Source organism: Haematobia irritans, chromosome 2 (genome assembly GCF_050003625.1).
Source record: "Haematobia irritans isolate KBUSLIRL chromosome 2, ASM5000362v1, whole genome shotgun sequence".
NCBI classification, from domain to species: Eukaryota; Metazoa; Arthropoda; class Insecta; order Diptera; family Muscidae; genus Haematobia; species Haematobia irritans.
In genome coordinates this window covers 77,639,059-77,653,071 of record NC_134398.1, presented here as the reverse complement: position 1 = coordinate 77,653,071, position 14,013 = coordinate 77,639,059, and the positions used below count along the sequence as shown (strand labels likewise).

The 14,013-nt window shown below is 35.6% G+C and overlaps 1 protein-coding gene and 1 long non-coding RNA gene across 2 annotated transcripts in view; one reads left to right on the top strand and one right to left on the bottom strand.

Annotated features, from left to right (window-relative positions):
• Positions 1-11,899, top strand: part of FucTB (alpha-(1,3)-fucosyltransferase 10) — a 47,214-nt gene extending 35,315 nt beyond the window's left edge. The window contains exons 5-6 of the transcript XR_012719331.1: positions 11,386-11,679; positions 11,741-11,899. The gene's annotated coding sequence lies outside the window, so the exon portion shown is untranslated. The remainder of the gene's footprint in view (positions 1-11,385; positions 11,680-11,740) is intronic.
• Positions 11,900-12,600: 701 nt separating this feature from the next.
• Positions 12,601-12,912, bottom strand: LOC142223977 (uncharacterized). The gene is made up of 2 exons (XR_012718987.1): positions 12,835-12,912; positions 12,601-12,782 (listed from the first exon to the last, which is right to left on the bottom strand). It is a non-coding gene; the product is annotated as an uncharacterized LOC142223977 (long non-coding RNA).
• Positions 12,913-14,013: the final 1,101 nt, after the last annotated feature.

Genomic DNA, 14,013 nt, shown 5'->3' with positions numbered 1-14,013 from the left:
AATCACTGTAGTGTTTTTCAGGCTGAAATATTGGCAATAAGAGAGGTGGTGAATTGGCTGAGAAGTAATGTTCCAACAAATATTGGCATTAATGTATACTCAGACAGTCAACCTGCAATAAAATCCTTGGACTCGAAAACGGCCATAGACTGCCGCAAATCTCTCAACGAGATGGCTGATCAGTACAATATTCACCTAATATGGGTGCTTGGCCATAGGAACATACCGGGGAACTGCGAAGCAGATGTGTTAGCAAGGCTAGGAACTACCTTACATATTCCAGGGGAACTAGAATCTGTTGGTATGCCTCTGGCCACCTGCAAGCTCTTACTGCATGAGAAGGCTGTTATGATGGCCAATATTCGATGGGAGAATTGCATGGGTTGTAACGACACCAAGCAAATATGGCCCCATTTAAACTTAAACCGCACACTATATATGCTAGTGTTCTCAAGGCGTCAGATAGCACTCCTGATATCTGCTATAACGGGTCGCTGCCTGATAGGTGAATTTGTAAAAACTATAGGTGCGAAGTATAATGACTATTGTATAAGCTGTCATGATGTGGAAGAAAAGGAAGCAATTAAACTCCTCTTGTGTGAGTGTCCTGCTTTTTGTGTAAGGCGTAAGCGAATTTTAGGAGCATATAGCTTTAGATTACTGGCGGACCTGGAAAGCGTTAACTTAAGCAGTCTGTTAATATTTTTGGAGCAATCTGGTTGGTCCCACAAAAGTAAATAATAGAGAAGGTTCAGTGGTTAAGACTAGAAGTGCCCATATGTAATAGGTACTTTTAGTTAAATGTGGTATCACAATGGACTGAATAGTCTAAGTGAGCCTGAAATTTAATCGGGCTGCCACTTTAACCTAACCTATCCTCATCGCTACACTGGTAGAAAAAGGGCGGTACGTGGCCATTACCGTTTGGTATTGTTACGTTTTTATATTGAGGCGTATTTAATTACCCGATAATTAAAACACAGTTCTTTTCAAATAACGACAATCTACAATTTATTTGTTTAACACTAAAGTTGGCAACCCTAAGCTTGAACGAACGTCAAATTATCGTGCTTGTGCTCATCGTGTAAAAAAATTGAGTTTTTTAATATATACATACATCGAGTAGAGTTTAAAACTCCATCTCCGTTCTCTTGAGTTATACGGCTATTTGAGAATTATAAAGAATGGCTGGGAAAACGAAAAGAAGCGTTGCAAATAAAAAGAAAAAAAATGTTTGTCCACAATGCAAAACGTCAGTGTTGGACAATGACGATTCTATTCAATGTGATGTGTGTAAAGAAACTCTCCACTCGTTATGTACTCATTTAGATAAAGTGGAAATTGAGAGACTAAACGATGATGAAACTATTGAGTATACTTGTCACTTTTGTGAACCTGATCAAAACAACAATGATGAGTTAAAAGCAATGATGAGTTAAAAGAAATGAGAGACATGAAACAAACAATGAACTTTATGTCATCTCAATCTGATTCCATATTGAAAGGTGTTAAGAAGAATACGGCACAAATAAAACACCTAAAAAAAGAAAATAAAATGCTTCATGAAAGGGTTGATACATTGGAATCAACTGTTGGTTTTTTGAATGGGATGCGGGTTGAAAATTTTTGTGTCATCAACGGCATTAGCACTACTGCTACTGGTAAACCTGAAGATGTTGTGCTTGCTATAGCACAAAAAACTGATGCTGACATATGTGAGGATGAAATTGATACTGCCTACTTCGTAAACAAAAACAAAAATACTAACAAGATGTCAATTGTTGTCAAATTTTCAAAGAAAAAAAGCAAATCTACTTTTATGGATGGGAAAAAGAAACTAAAAGATATTCCAGAGCTGAAGAACGTTTATATTAATGATTTCGTTACAAAGGAATGTATGCAGCTGTTTAAGTACGCTAAGTCGTTGAAAACTGTTGGTTTTAAATTTGTTTTTACTCGTGGTTCCAATGTCTATGCTAAGAAAGATGAGAATTCTCGACAAGTACTCCTAAAATCGATGAATGATGTTGATCAACTCTTTCTTAAAACGTCTGCTAATATTTATAATGGTCGAAAGAGTGGTTCAAAAGTAAATGTTGAACGAGGGAATGATGATGACGACGACGACGATGATGATGATGATGATGAGGCTGGTTTTTATTCCAGGAACTAGATTGTTGTATATGTGCATAAATGTTAATTTTTAATTACCTACTATTCTATGAATTCCAAATATTTTAAAACAATCGATTCTTATAATACATTTTTTAATAATTATAATTTGAACTGTTTAAATGTAATTTCGGTTAATATAAGGAGTGTATCTTCAATTAGTAAATTTAATCGATTTAGAAACTTAATTAGTAATTTTACGAAATTGCCTGATATTATAGCAATGCAGGAAACATGGTTCCGTAGCCAAAACGTTGGTTTATATTCTATAGGTGGTTTTAATGGTATTCACTGTGAGAGGTTTGATGGTTTTGGAGGAACCTCTGTCTACGTAAACGTAAATTTGAAACACCGTGTAATATTGAAAAATAGCGAAGATAGCGTAGAAATTATCGGTATTGAGATGTCAGATGTTAAGATTGAGAGACGGAAGTTGGCGATAATATCAGTTTATAGGTCACCTCGATGTCCAGTTGATATTTTTTTGAGAAAAATGGAAATAATTCTTCACAACCTGAGTTCTTATTTTGTGCTATTTGTAGGTGATGTGAATGTTGATTCTTTTTGTCCCAACAGAAGTTATAGAGAATTATCTACTCTTCTCATTGAACATAATTTGCACTCATGTCATGCTTACGTTACCAGACCTTTGAGTCAGAAATGTATTGATTGGATTTATAGCAATGACCCGGATAAGCTGTCAGTTTATGCTATAGAAAATGAGTTATCTGACCACAATATTCTAAGTTGTTGCATTGAATTGGATATTAATTATAATCCGGCCGTAACAAGAAGGAATGAGAAAATTGACTTTGTAAAATATATAAGTATCCTTGATTCGACACTGCCGCAACTCGACAGTATCTCAGATCCTTCTCGTTTATGTGATAGTTTGCTAGAGACTCTGATTACAGCGAAGTCACAGAGCCAATTGAATACTACTAGGGTTAATGATATCAGATATGAGGTTTCTCCGTGGATGACTGAGGGTCTATATGGGCTAATATGTTTTAAGAAAAGGCTTTTGAGGGAGAGGAAAAGGAGATCAAGTAACTGCTTGCTTGAACGTATTAGAAGGATTAGTAGGATTGTTAAACTATGTAGTAGGAAATTGATGGAGGATTATTATATGTTGAATTTGGAACGATACTCTGGTGACACGAGAAAAGTATGGGGTTTTCTAAACGATGTTTTGGGTAGAAGAAAGCCAAGGTTCAATGAGATTATATCGGTAGATGGCCATAGTGTTATTGAGGAGGATGAGAAGGCCTGTATTTTCAATAGATTCTTTTATGAGTCTATCAAAAACATGAAGGATAATATTGCACGTTATCCTAATGATGACTTGAATTTTTTTGGAACAATGAATGGTGTGAATACTGCTTTTAATTTACAATTCGTTAGATCTGAGGAAATTGTGAATGTAATTAGATCAATGAAAGGCGGCAAAAGTCCGGGATTTGATGGCTTAGTTCCAAATTTGTTGCGAGTTAGGGAGCATGAGATCTCTGGGGTAATTACTAGAATTTTTAATAGATCTTTGGAGAAGAAATTGTATCCATTTTAAAAACCCATAAAATTTTTCCGATTCCGAAAAAACGGGATGCGAGAGAAGTGATTGACTTTAGACCAATTTCTGTTTTATCTTGTATTGATATTGTTTTTGAGAAGATTATATTTCAACAGCTGTCAGAGTATATCCACGACAATAAAATATTATTTGAACGTCAGTATGGTTTCAGAAAAGGTTCGGGTACAGAAGAGGCATTGGTTAACGTTAAGGGGCGTTGCTGTGGTATATTTCGATTTTTCGAAGGCCTTTGACTTAGTTCAACATGATATCTTATTGGAAAAGTTAAGGAATATAGGAGTAGCGGACGATTCTATTTCGGTTTTTAAGGACTTTTTGAAGAATAGGGTACAATTTGTTCAAGTTGGCTCAGAATCCAGTGGTAAATTGCCGGTTCTACATGGAGTACCTCAGGGTAGTGTATTGGGTCCTTTGCTTTTCAAAATCTATATAAATGATCTTCACAACATTGGCTTTTATGGGAAATTATTCTTATTTGCGGATGATATTTGCCTTTTATACAATTATAACCACGAAAGGGTTCTACAGGCACAAGCAGAATATGACGCGTCAATGTTGGTAGAGTTTGCTAGATTAAATGGACTAGTTGTCACTGCTGGGAAGACAAAATTTATTAGATTCAGGCCGCATTTGCGAAATGAGGATGACGAGTTTACAATTATTGTCGATGGGACTCGGGTAAGAGAATCTAATACAGTGAAGTACTTGGGAATTAGAATGTGCCATAACATGTTATGGGATAGTCACATAGCTGAGATTAAAAATAAGATTTCTTCTGCCATTGGGCTTTTGTATAAATTCAGGAATAAAATGAGTACGAAAGTGAAACTTATGATGTATCAGTCGCTTATTCATTCTCATTTAACGTACTTACCAATAGTTTATGGTTCAGCGTCAGATGCATCTCTTAGATGTTTACAAATAGCACAGAATAAGGCCTTAAAGTTGGTGTTCAATCTGCCACAACGTTTTTCAACAGTTGCATTATATAAACATATTGCAAAGGATATATTACCGGTTCGGGGTTTATATAAACAAAAAATCTTGATATATATGTTTAAGTCTTTGAACTCGGGCGATGCTGGATCTGTAATGTTCCATCGAAATATAGATCGAAGTGGTAGAATTACTAGACATACAAACGATATAGCTGTTTCCAGATGCCGATTAGAACTCAACATGATATCTTATTGGAAAAGTTAAGGAATATAGGAGTAGCGGACGATTCGATTTCGGTTTTTAAGGACTTTTTGAAGAATAGGGTACAATTTGTTCAAGTTGGCTCAGAATCCAGTGGTAAATTGCCGGTTCTACATGGAGTACCTCAGGGTAGTGTATTGGGTCCTTTGCTTTTCAAAATCTATATAAATGATCTTCACAACATTGGCTTTTATGGGAAATTATTCTTATTTGCGGATGATATTTGCCTTTTATACAATTATAACCACGAAAGGGTTCTACAGGCACAAGCAGAATATGACGCGTCAATGTTGGTAGAGTTTGCTAGATTAAATGGACTAGTTGTCAATGCTGGGAAGACAAAATTTATTAGATTCAGGCCGCATTTGCGAAATGAGGATGACGAGTTTACAATTATTGTCGATGGGACTCGGGTAAGAGAATCTAATACAGTGAAGTACTTGGGAATTAGAATGTGCCATAACATGTTATGGGATAGTCACATAGCTGAGATTAAAAATAAGATTTCTTCTGCCATTGGGCTTTTGTATAAATTCAGGAATAAAATGAGTACGAAAGTGAAACTTATGATGTATCAGTCGCTTATTCATTCTCATTTAACGTACTTACCAATAGTTTATGGTTCAGCGTCAGATGCATTTCTTAGATGTTTACAAATAGCACAGAATAAGGCCTTAAAGTTGGTGTTCAATCTGCCACAACGTTTTTCAACAGTTGCATTATATAAACATATTGCAAAGGATATATTACCGGTTCGGGGTTTATATAAACAAAAAATCTTGATATATATGTTTAAGTCTTTGAACTCGGGCGATGCTGGATCTGTAATGTTCCATCGAAATATAGATCGAAGTGGTAGAATTACTAGACATACAAACGATATAGCTGTTTCCAGATGCCGATTAGAACTCACAAAACAACGTATTGGCTACTCGGGACCCACTGAATATAATAAATTACCTGTGTACTTAAAAAACTTATCTTCAATTTCTATGTTTAAAAAGGAGATAAAAGAACACCTTTTGCTAAATGTTGAAACACTTTTAATGTAATTATTTGGTTTTTATGAGTTAGTATGATTATTTGAGTTATACGAATATGTAGTTATTGTTACAGTTGCCTTTTATGCCCCTAAAAAGTCTATAAGGCGCTGGGGCTTTAATATGAATTTTGTATAGATAAATGAATTAATACATAAATAAATCAAAAAAAAAACTGATTGGTTTCACTTATTTGCTCTACGATGTGTACTGTATAAACTTTAGCTTATGACTGACTTGACTGCTCTCTCCGCTAGGGGTTTATATACCGAGATATGACGATTTCGAATGTTCTCGCTAATTGGCCTACAACCTTCGAGATTAAGATACTACCTTGTAGATGTCGCACGGCGACATTGCACATATTTATCGACTTATGTTCATTGTCTCGGCTATCTACACCCAAAAAAAAGTGACCCCACCGTGAAAGAAAACGTAGGTTTATTTTAGAAAATTTTACCTAAAACAGTTTTCTAATTGCAACATGTTACAAATAAGTTAACACTTTTTGTCAAATTGAAGAAAATTTTTTAAAATTAATTAATTTTGTTCTGTTGTTTAAGAAAATTTCATATGTTGGAAGAAAAAATTGGATTTAAAAATAGTTAAAATGTCTTTAGCGCTGTACAAAGTTCGAGACAGGTACAATTTTAGTAAAATTTACTCATTTGAGAGACTTATGAACTCAATTTAAGCAAACTTCTGCCATTTTAGGAAAATATGAACTATTTTATTTTTTAGTAAAATTGTGCACTATATTTGTATATAACTTTTTTTGTTTTTTTTAGTTCACGCCATTAAAGTTAGCAAAAAATTATTCAAATAAGGAACATTTACTCATATTGTGCAAAATTTAACTAAAATCAACTAATCTTCATAAACTAAAATAAAGTTCAGTTGGAATTAGAGACCTTTTTTTTTCTGGGTGTAGAACTTTCTATGGGGCGTAATTGTACAGGTGATATGGCACACATACTTTTAGGCTTATTCTTATCTTGGCTAGTGCATTCTGGTCATATTACCGATAATTATAACAGTAAAACAAAAGGTGTTGCTTTTACAATGAACGATTGGAAAACTAAGAACACAAAAGATGTCTAGAAAAGTACTAGAAAATAAAGAAATGACTCTAACAAGTTATGACGTAATTTTATCGTAAGAATTCGAAATTTAAATTAACGGAAACTAATTTAAATAAACTTAAATCTAGAAATATCAAATTCGTAACACTGCCTCCCGCTTAAGGCTGTTCGTCCCGAATAGACACAGAACCCATTACGTAAGGAGCCAAACGTTCCAGGTGAACAACTTTCATCTTTGACCTTGGGCTGTCGTCCTTTTGAATGCGGTATACAACATCATTGATCTTCTTGATGACTTTATATGGGCCTTCCCACTGCGTTTGTAGCTTAGGACATAATCCTTTCTTTCGTTGCGGGTTGAATAGCAGAACCAGTTGTCCTTCTTTAAAGCCCTCAGTGTTCGCTGCACGATTATATCTCGCCTTCATCCTGTTGCTGACCATTTTTATTTTGTTTCGCACTGATTCGTGAACTTTACCAAATGTGTTTGGTATGTCGTTACTTGTTTCTTCCATGGCGAGCTCATTGGGTGTAGCGCCGAATATCAAATCTCCGGGCAACTTCAATTCCGTTCCGAATAGGACCTTGGCCGGTGTTCGTGACGTAGAATCATGTATGGCTGATCTATACGACAGCAAAAACTTTGGTATATGATCGTCCCAGTCTCGTTGGCCGTTATCTACCACCTTTCGAAGATGTTCTTCCACGGTGCGATTAAACCTTTCTACCATACCATCAGACTGCGGATGCAATTGCGTAGTCCTTGTTTTCTTGATACCAAGGGAGTCACATCTCTTGGAATATGGCCGATTCAAAATTTCTTCCTTGGTCTGAGTGTATCTCGGTCGGCACACCGTAGCGGCATATCCAGTTCTTGTCGACTACATCTATAATCGTCTTCGCCTCTTGGTTAGGAATGGCATAAACTTCTGGCCACTTGCTGAAGTAGTCCATGACCACAAGGACATATCGATTTCCAGAATCACTTACTGGGAAAGGCCCTGCAACGTCCATTGCTATTCTTTCAAAAGGCGCTCCTGGCCTATACTCTTGCATAAGACCTCTACTTTTTCGTCTTGGCCCTTTCGCCTTTATGCACTTCTCGCAATTTGCCACCCATTCAGCAATTGATTTCTGGCATCCAACCCAGTAGAATCGTTGCTTCACTTTCTCTGCTGTTTTGGTTATTCCTAGGTGACCTCCACTAGGTCCATTGTGGAACTCCGTCATAACATCCTTTACCTTGGAATCTGGCACGATTATCAAGTTGCGGCTATTCTTGCCATCTTCACTTTCCCACTTACGTTGCAGAGATCCATTGACTAGGACTAAACTATCCCATTGAGCCCAGTATGATTTCATAAGTGGGCTTTCGGCTGCGATGTCTTTCTTGCTGGGTTTCTTATTTTCTTCTTTTGCCGAAATAATTTTTCTCAGAATGGGATCTTTACGTTGCTCTGTTGACCAGTCTGTGCCAGATTCGATGTGTAACTGCCTGACATTTACAACTGTCTCCTTTGGTTCAGCCTTCGAGTAGCGTGTGCTTTCTACATTGCAATGCCGTCGTGTCAAGGCTTGATCAATAACTTGTTTGCCACCTTTTCTATTATCCGCAAAATTTAAATTTGAGTCGCTTGGCTTTGTGGTCGCCTTCTTATGATTATTGTTTAATGGAGATGGCGAGATTGAGCCCGACGTTTTACACCACGCTTTACATTCCCGGGAAAGATGTCCAGCCTTATCACAGTTATAGCATTTTATTCTAGATTTATTTGCCTGCTGCTTCATTTCTTGCATTATCTGCCTTAGAGCCTCTTTTACCAATTCAATGACCGATTTCGATTCTTCAAACTCGGTCTCTACTCTACTTTGTGAATTTGAGGCCGTGCCAACAATCTCGCAGTTTCTTGTGCAAGTGCAAATGTTACCGTTTCTGCGAATGTAGCCTATTGTGACGCATATGTTGCACATTTTATGTCTGGGTCTCGAATGCCATTCACAAAGGTCTCAATTTTGATGCGGTCCACAAGTGGGTGACTCTCTCCTGGGTATGCCAATAGCACCAACCGCTCAACCTCTGTTGCAAAGTTTTGTAGAGTCTCATTTGACTTCTGGACTCTTCCTCTTAATTCCATTCTGAAGATGTCTTGCTTATGTTCTCCGCCGTACTTACGTTGAAGTGCCGCTATTACTTCATTATAATTATTTCTAGAGGCAGCGGGAATGCTTTGTATCACATCAGCGGCATTGCCCTTTAATGCCAATAGAAGTTCAATTGCTTTGTCATTGTCGTTCCATAAATTTCTAGAAGCAACCATTTCAAATTGGAATTTGAATACATCAAATGAAGTTGAGCCATCGAAAACAGGAGGTTTGGTTTTCGAGCCCTCGATAACGCGTACTGGTCCACCTTTAATTTCCAGCTCTGACATTTTTCTTTCAATGTGTAGAAACTTCTCATCATGAACCATAATTTTCTCATCCACAGAAATAATCTTCTTATCCAGCTCCCCAATTTGGCTTTCGATATGGTCCACACGTTTTTCCATGCCTTCAGCAATTTGTTGAAGATTCTCAATTAGAATTCTAGAATTTTCGTCCATCTTTTTTGAATTTTCGTCAAATTTTTCTTCCAATTTTCTAGAATTAGCTTCCATCATTTTACTCAAAATATTGACCATCGATGTGTAATCAACAACATTAGAAGCTACAGATGGAGTTTCCAAGGCGCTGGCTACTACTGATTCGTCAAGATCTTCCTTATAATCGAACTCATGTGTTTCGATATCAATACTGCGCCGCTCGAACTCTTCCCATAGTCGCTTTTGTAATTGAGCCTTATTTCCTGTAGTCGGCTGCTCCATTTTGCTCAATTCCTTCTTCAAGTCTTCCACTCGAAGCTGATTAAACTTCATTGTAGATTTTTTTTCGTTATTTCACTTCCGACACCAATTGTTACGTTTTTATATTGAGGCGTATTTAATTACCCGATAATTAAAACACAGTTCTTTTCAAATAACGACAATCTACAATTTATTTGTTTAACTGATTGGTTTCACTTATTTGCTCTACGATGAGTACTGTATAAACTTTAGCTTATGACTGACTTGACTGCTCTCTCCGCCAATGGTTTATATACCGAGATATGACGATTTCGAATGTTCTCGCTAATTGGCCTACAACCTTCGAGATTAAGCTACTATCTTGTAGATGTACAGGTGATATGGCACACAGGTGTACAGGTGATATGGCACACATACTTTTAGGCTTATTCCTATCTTGGCTAGTGCATTCTGGTCATATTACCGATAATTATAACAGTAAAACAAAAGGTGTTACTTTTACAATGAACGATTGGAAAACTAAGAACACAAAAGATGTCTAGAAAAGTACTAGAAAATAAAGAAATGACTCTAACAAGTTATGACGTAATTTTATCGTTACAATTCGAAATTTAAATTAACGAAAACTAATTTAAATAAGCTTAAATCTAGAAATATCAAATTCGTAACAGTATTAATTGATTGGTTCTAATTTTGATACCACTTTCTATCAAATAATTTACATCCGGTATTATCAAAGACTTTGTAATTATAACAAGATGTCCAAATTGCCTCTTACTCTTGATTAGATAAAAGTGCACGACTTTAGGTTCACACACGTTCGTTATCTATTTTGCTTGTTGCCAGATTTCTTTGCAACATTTTCTGCAATTCCTCTTTAAAATTGTATTCGTAGCAATCAAGTGTGAGTATAGCTGTGTTCGGCGGACCAATAATGTGTAATAATTTGTGACTCTTAAATTTTCCGTTTAGACAAAATCACGAACAAAAAGAGTTAAAAAATCAACAATTGTCAAATAAAAAAGTTGATAGAGGGAAACATTTTGAATTGGCCGCTACTACGTGCGTGTTTCATAAGTTTAAACCAAAATTAAAAGTGTAAAGTAATAAATTCCTATTTTCTCAGAAAAACTGTAGAAAACTTAACGCAGAAAGAACACCAGGGAACATAATAGGCATCTCTTAATGATTTACATCTTCAGGTGAGTATTAAGTTCCAGTTTAGCCGCTAAATTTCCATTTTTTTAATCATATAATTATAAATAAACCATATTAGTCATTATGACTTGTATGGCAATGCAATTTGTAAAGATACGGTACTAATAAAGACACAACAAAATAAAAATAAACACAATTTACTTGAAGTAATTTCTTTTGGCATAAATGTTGAATGAAAAGAGTGCAGAAACAGGCCTATTAACCAAATTGAAAATTCTTCATTTTCTTTACTTTTTTAGATTCGTAACATCATACCCATTTTTTTCCAATTCTCTCATACATGTATGGACCTAAACTCATGAGCCTATTGGAAAAAAAGAGGAAGCATATAGACATCTTGTTAATTCATATAATCTTTGGCATTAACTATCACATACACGTAGCATATGATATGTCGCCGTTGCTAAAAACTAAGTTGTCGCCTTAGTAGTTTAGTTTGTTCTCATAAAGTAAATAGACGCGTTAATTGCAATATTTCTTGGAAAACATGATGACTGAATAAACTAAATTTTTGTGGATATAGCGAAGTATTCGTAAGTATAAAATGTTTTAGTATTATTAATGTTCACTAATTCGGAACCATTCTCTCATTAGATATGTAAGAGACATACAAAAGCTTTCCAAATCTCACAACAGACAGCTTGAGGCATACAGAGTCTGTGATGGGACATAAAATTTAAAGAATAATTTTGATGAAAAAAGTGGTGAAGTGTATGTACTATGTATTTTATAAATGTATTAAAGGAAAAGTCATTGTTACGTGTGTTTTATTGAACTAATATGTATTACACCCATAGAAAAATTATTACCATACGGGCTTAAATCGATACGGTACGTTATTGATAGTTAGGTTAGGTTAAGGTACAATAGGGCTGTTTTCTTTTAGCACTAGATACCCTAAGCCGTGAAGGACTAAAAGAAAACAGAGTACTCGTTTATCCAGGACATCTCCAAAAATATGCAAGACTGTCATCAGCTGTTTAAAAACAATCGCAGAAAAGAGGTGAAATCTCGCATTTTAGTAATAAATATTTACTGCTGCGATTATTAATGACACTATACCACTTTGAATTTCATGTTTTTCGATAAATTAGTCACAATAAATTGCTATTGTGAATCGATGAAGCGTCACTTTATCTAAATACAATCTGGCAACATAGGCGCGACTTGCACTGATGAGATGTTCTGGATAGAACACCAGTGCAACGATGTTCTGGATAGCACATACAAATGTTGCATCCAGTGCTAAAAGAAAACAGCCCTAATATCAATACCAAACGGTACAGGCGGTACGCAAAGCTTGAAAGCACCATACGGTATTAAGAAAGTACCAATATGGTTTTAAACACAAAGCCTAAGCGGTATTAATATTTATACCGTAAAGGTATTGATGTATAAACAGTGCGGCATTACCAAATAATACCAAAACGGTATTGGGTTTAATACAAACACAGTTTTAATTATGGCAATAATCTTTGTTTCTTTAATTCATTTAATACATAACATATATACATACCTTATCATTTCCCCATGCAAAGTTTTTCTGCCAATTCAGTTCCATGTCACACCTCAGGCACTGCATTCCACAAGTCGTCTGTTGTGGTATATGGATGGGTTTGGTATATCACTTGCGCATCTAATTAAAGAACATTCGCATTAGTAATTAATATTGCTAAAAAATATTATACTTATATTTCGCTATATTCACAGAATTATTTTGTTTCTTTTGCCATGTTATCCCAAAATATAGTTCTTTACAACCCATATCAGCTAATAAACTGCCAAGGCGACCAATTACAATTGGTCGCAACGGCTACATATCATATCTTACGGCGATGTGATTGTTAATACCATAATAATACCTGATGTAAATGATTTGATACAATGTGGTATCAAAATTAAAAGGTAACGCGAATCAATTTGTTAATACCACACGGTAATGGACACGTACCGCCATTTTTCTACCAGTGTATAACAATAAATACCGGGTTTGTATTAAACCCAATAACGGTTTGGTATTATTTGGTAATACCACACTGTTTATACATCAATAACTTAATGGTATAAATATTAATACCACTTAGGTATTATTTTTAATACCATTTTGGTATTTTCATAATACCGTATGGTACTTTCCTGCTTTGTGTACCGCCTGTACCGTTCGGTATTGATATTGTACCATACGGGGTTGGCTAACAATCAATAACGTACGGTATTGATTTGAGCCCGTATGGTAATAATTTTTCTATGGATGTATGAAGAACTTGACCATATTCAAACTAGTACTGCAGCAAACACAACAGCCCTCGTAACAAATACATCGGCTAAACCAAACAAATATATGCACACATCACTGCCACCAATGCACACACAAAATTAAAGTGAGTATTCAATGCCCTTACCTTCCACACAATCGTTTGTACCGCCGCCAAACCCCTTCTCTAATGGTGTTTTCTTTTCTGAAAAAAATGCTTTGCCTTCATTTCGTCTGTACCGAATGCACATTTTTGTTTCTTTTAGCACTGGGACTAGCCGTTAGGGACTAAAAGAAAACAGAGTACTCGTTTATCCGGGACATCTCCAAAAATATGCAACACTGTCATCAGCTGTTTAAAAACAATCACAGAAAAGAAGTGAAATCTTGCATTTTTGATGTATGAAATGCTTCAATTAGTAATAAATATTTAATGATGCGATTATTTATGACACTGTATCACTTTGAATTTCATGTTTTTCGATAAAATAGTCACAATAAATTGCTACTGTGAATCGAAGAAGCGTCACTTTATCCAAATACAATCTGGCAACATCGGCGCGACTTGCACTGATGAGATGTTCTGGATAGAATACCAGTGCAACGATGTTCT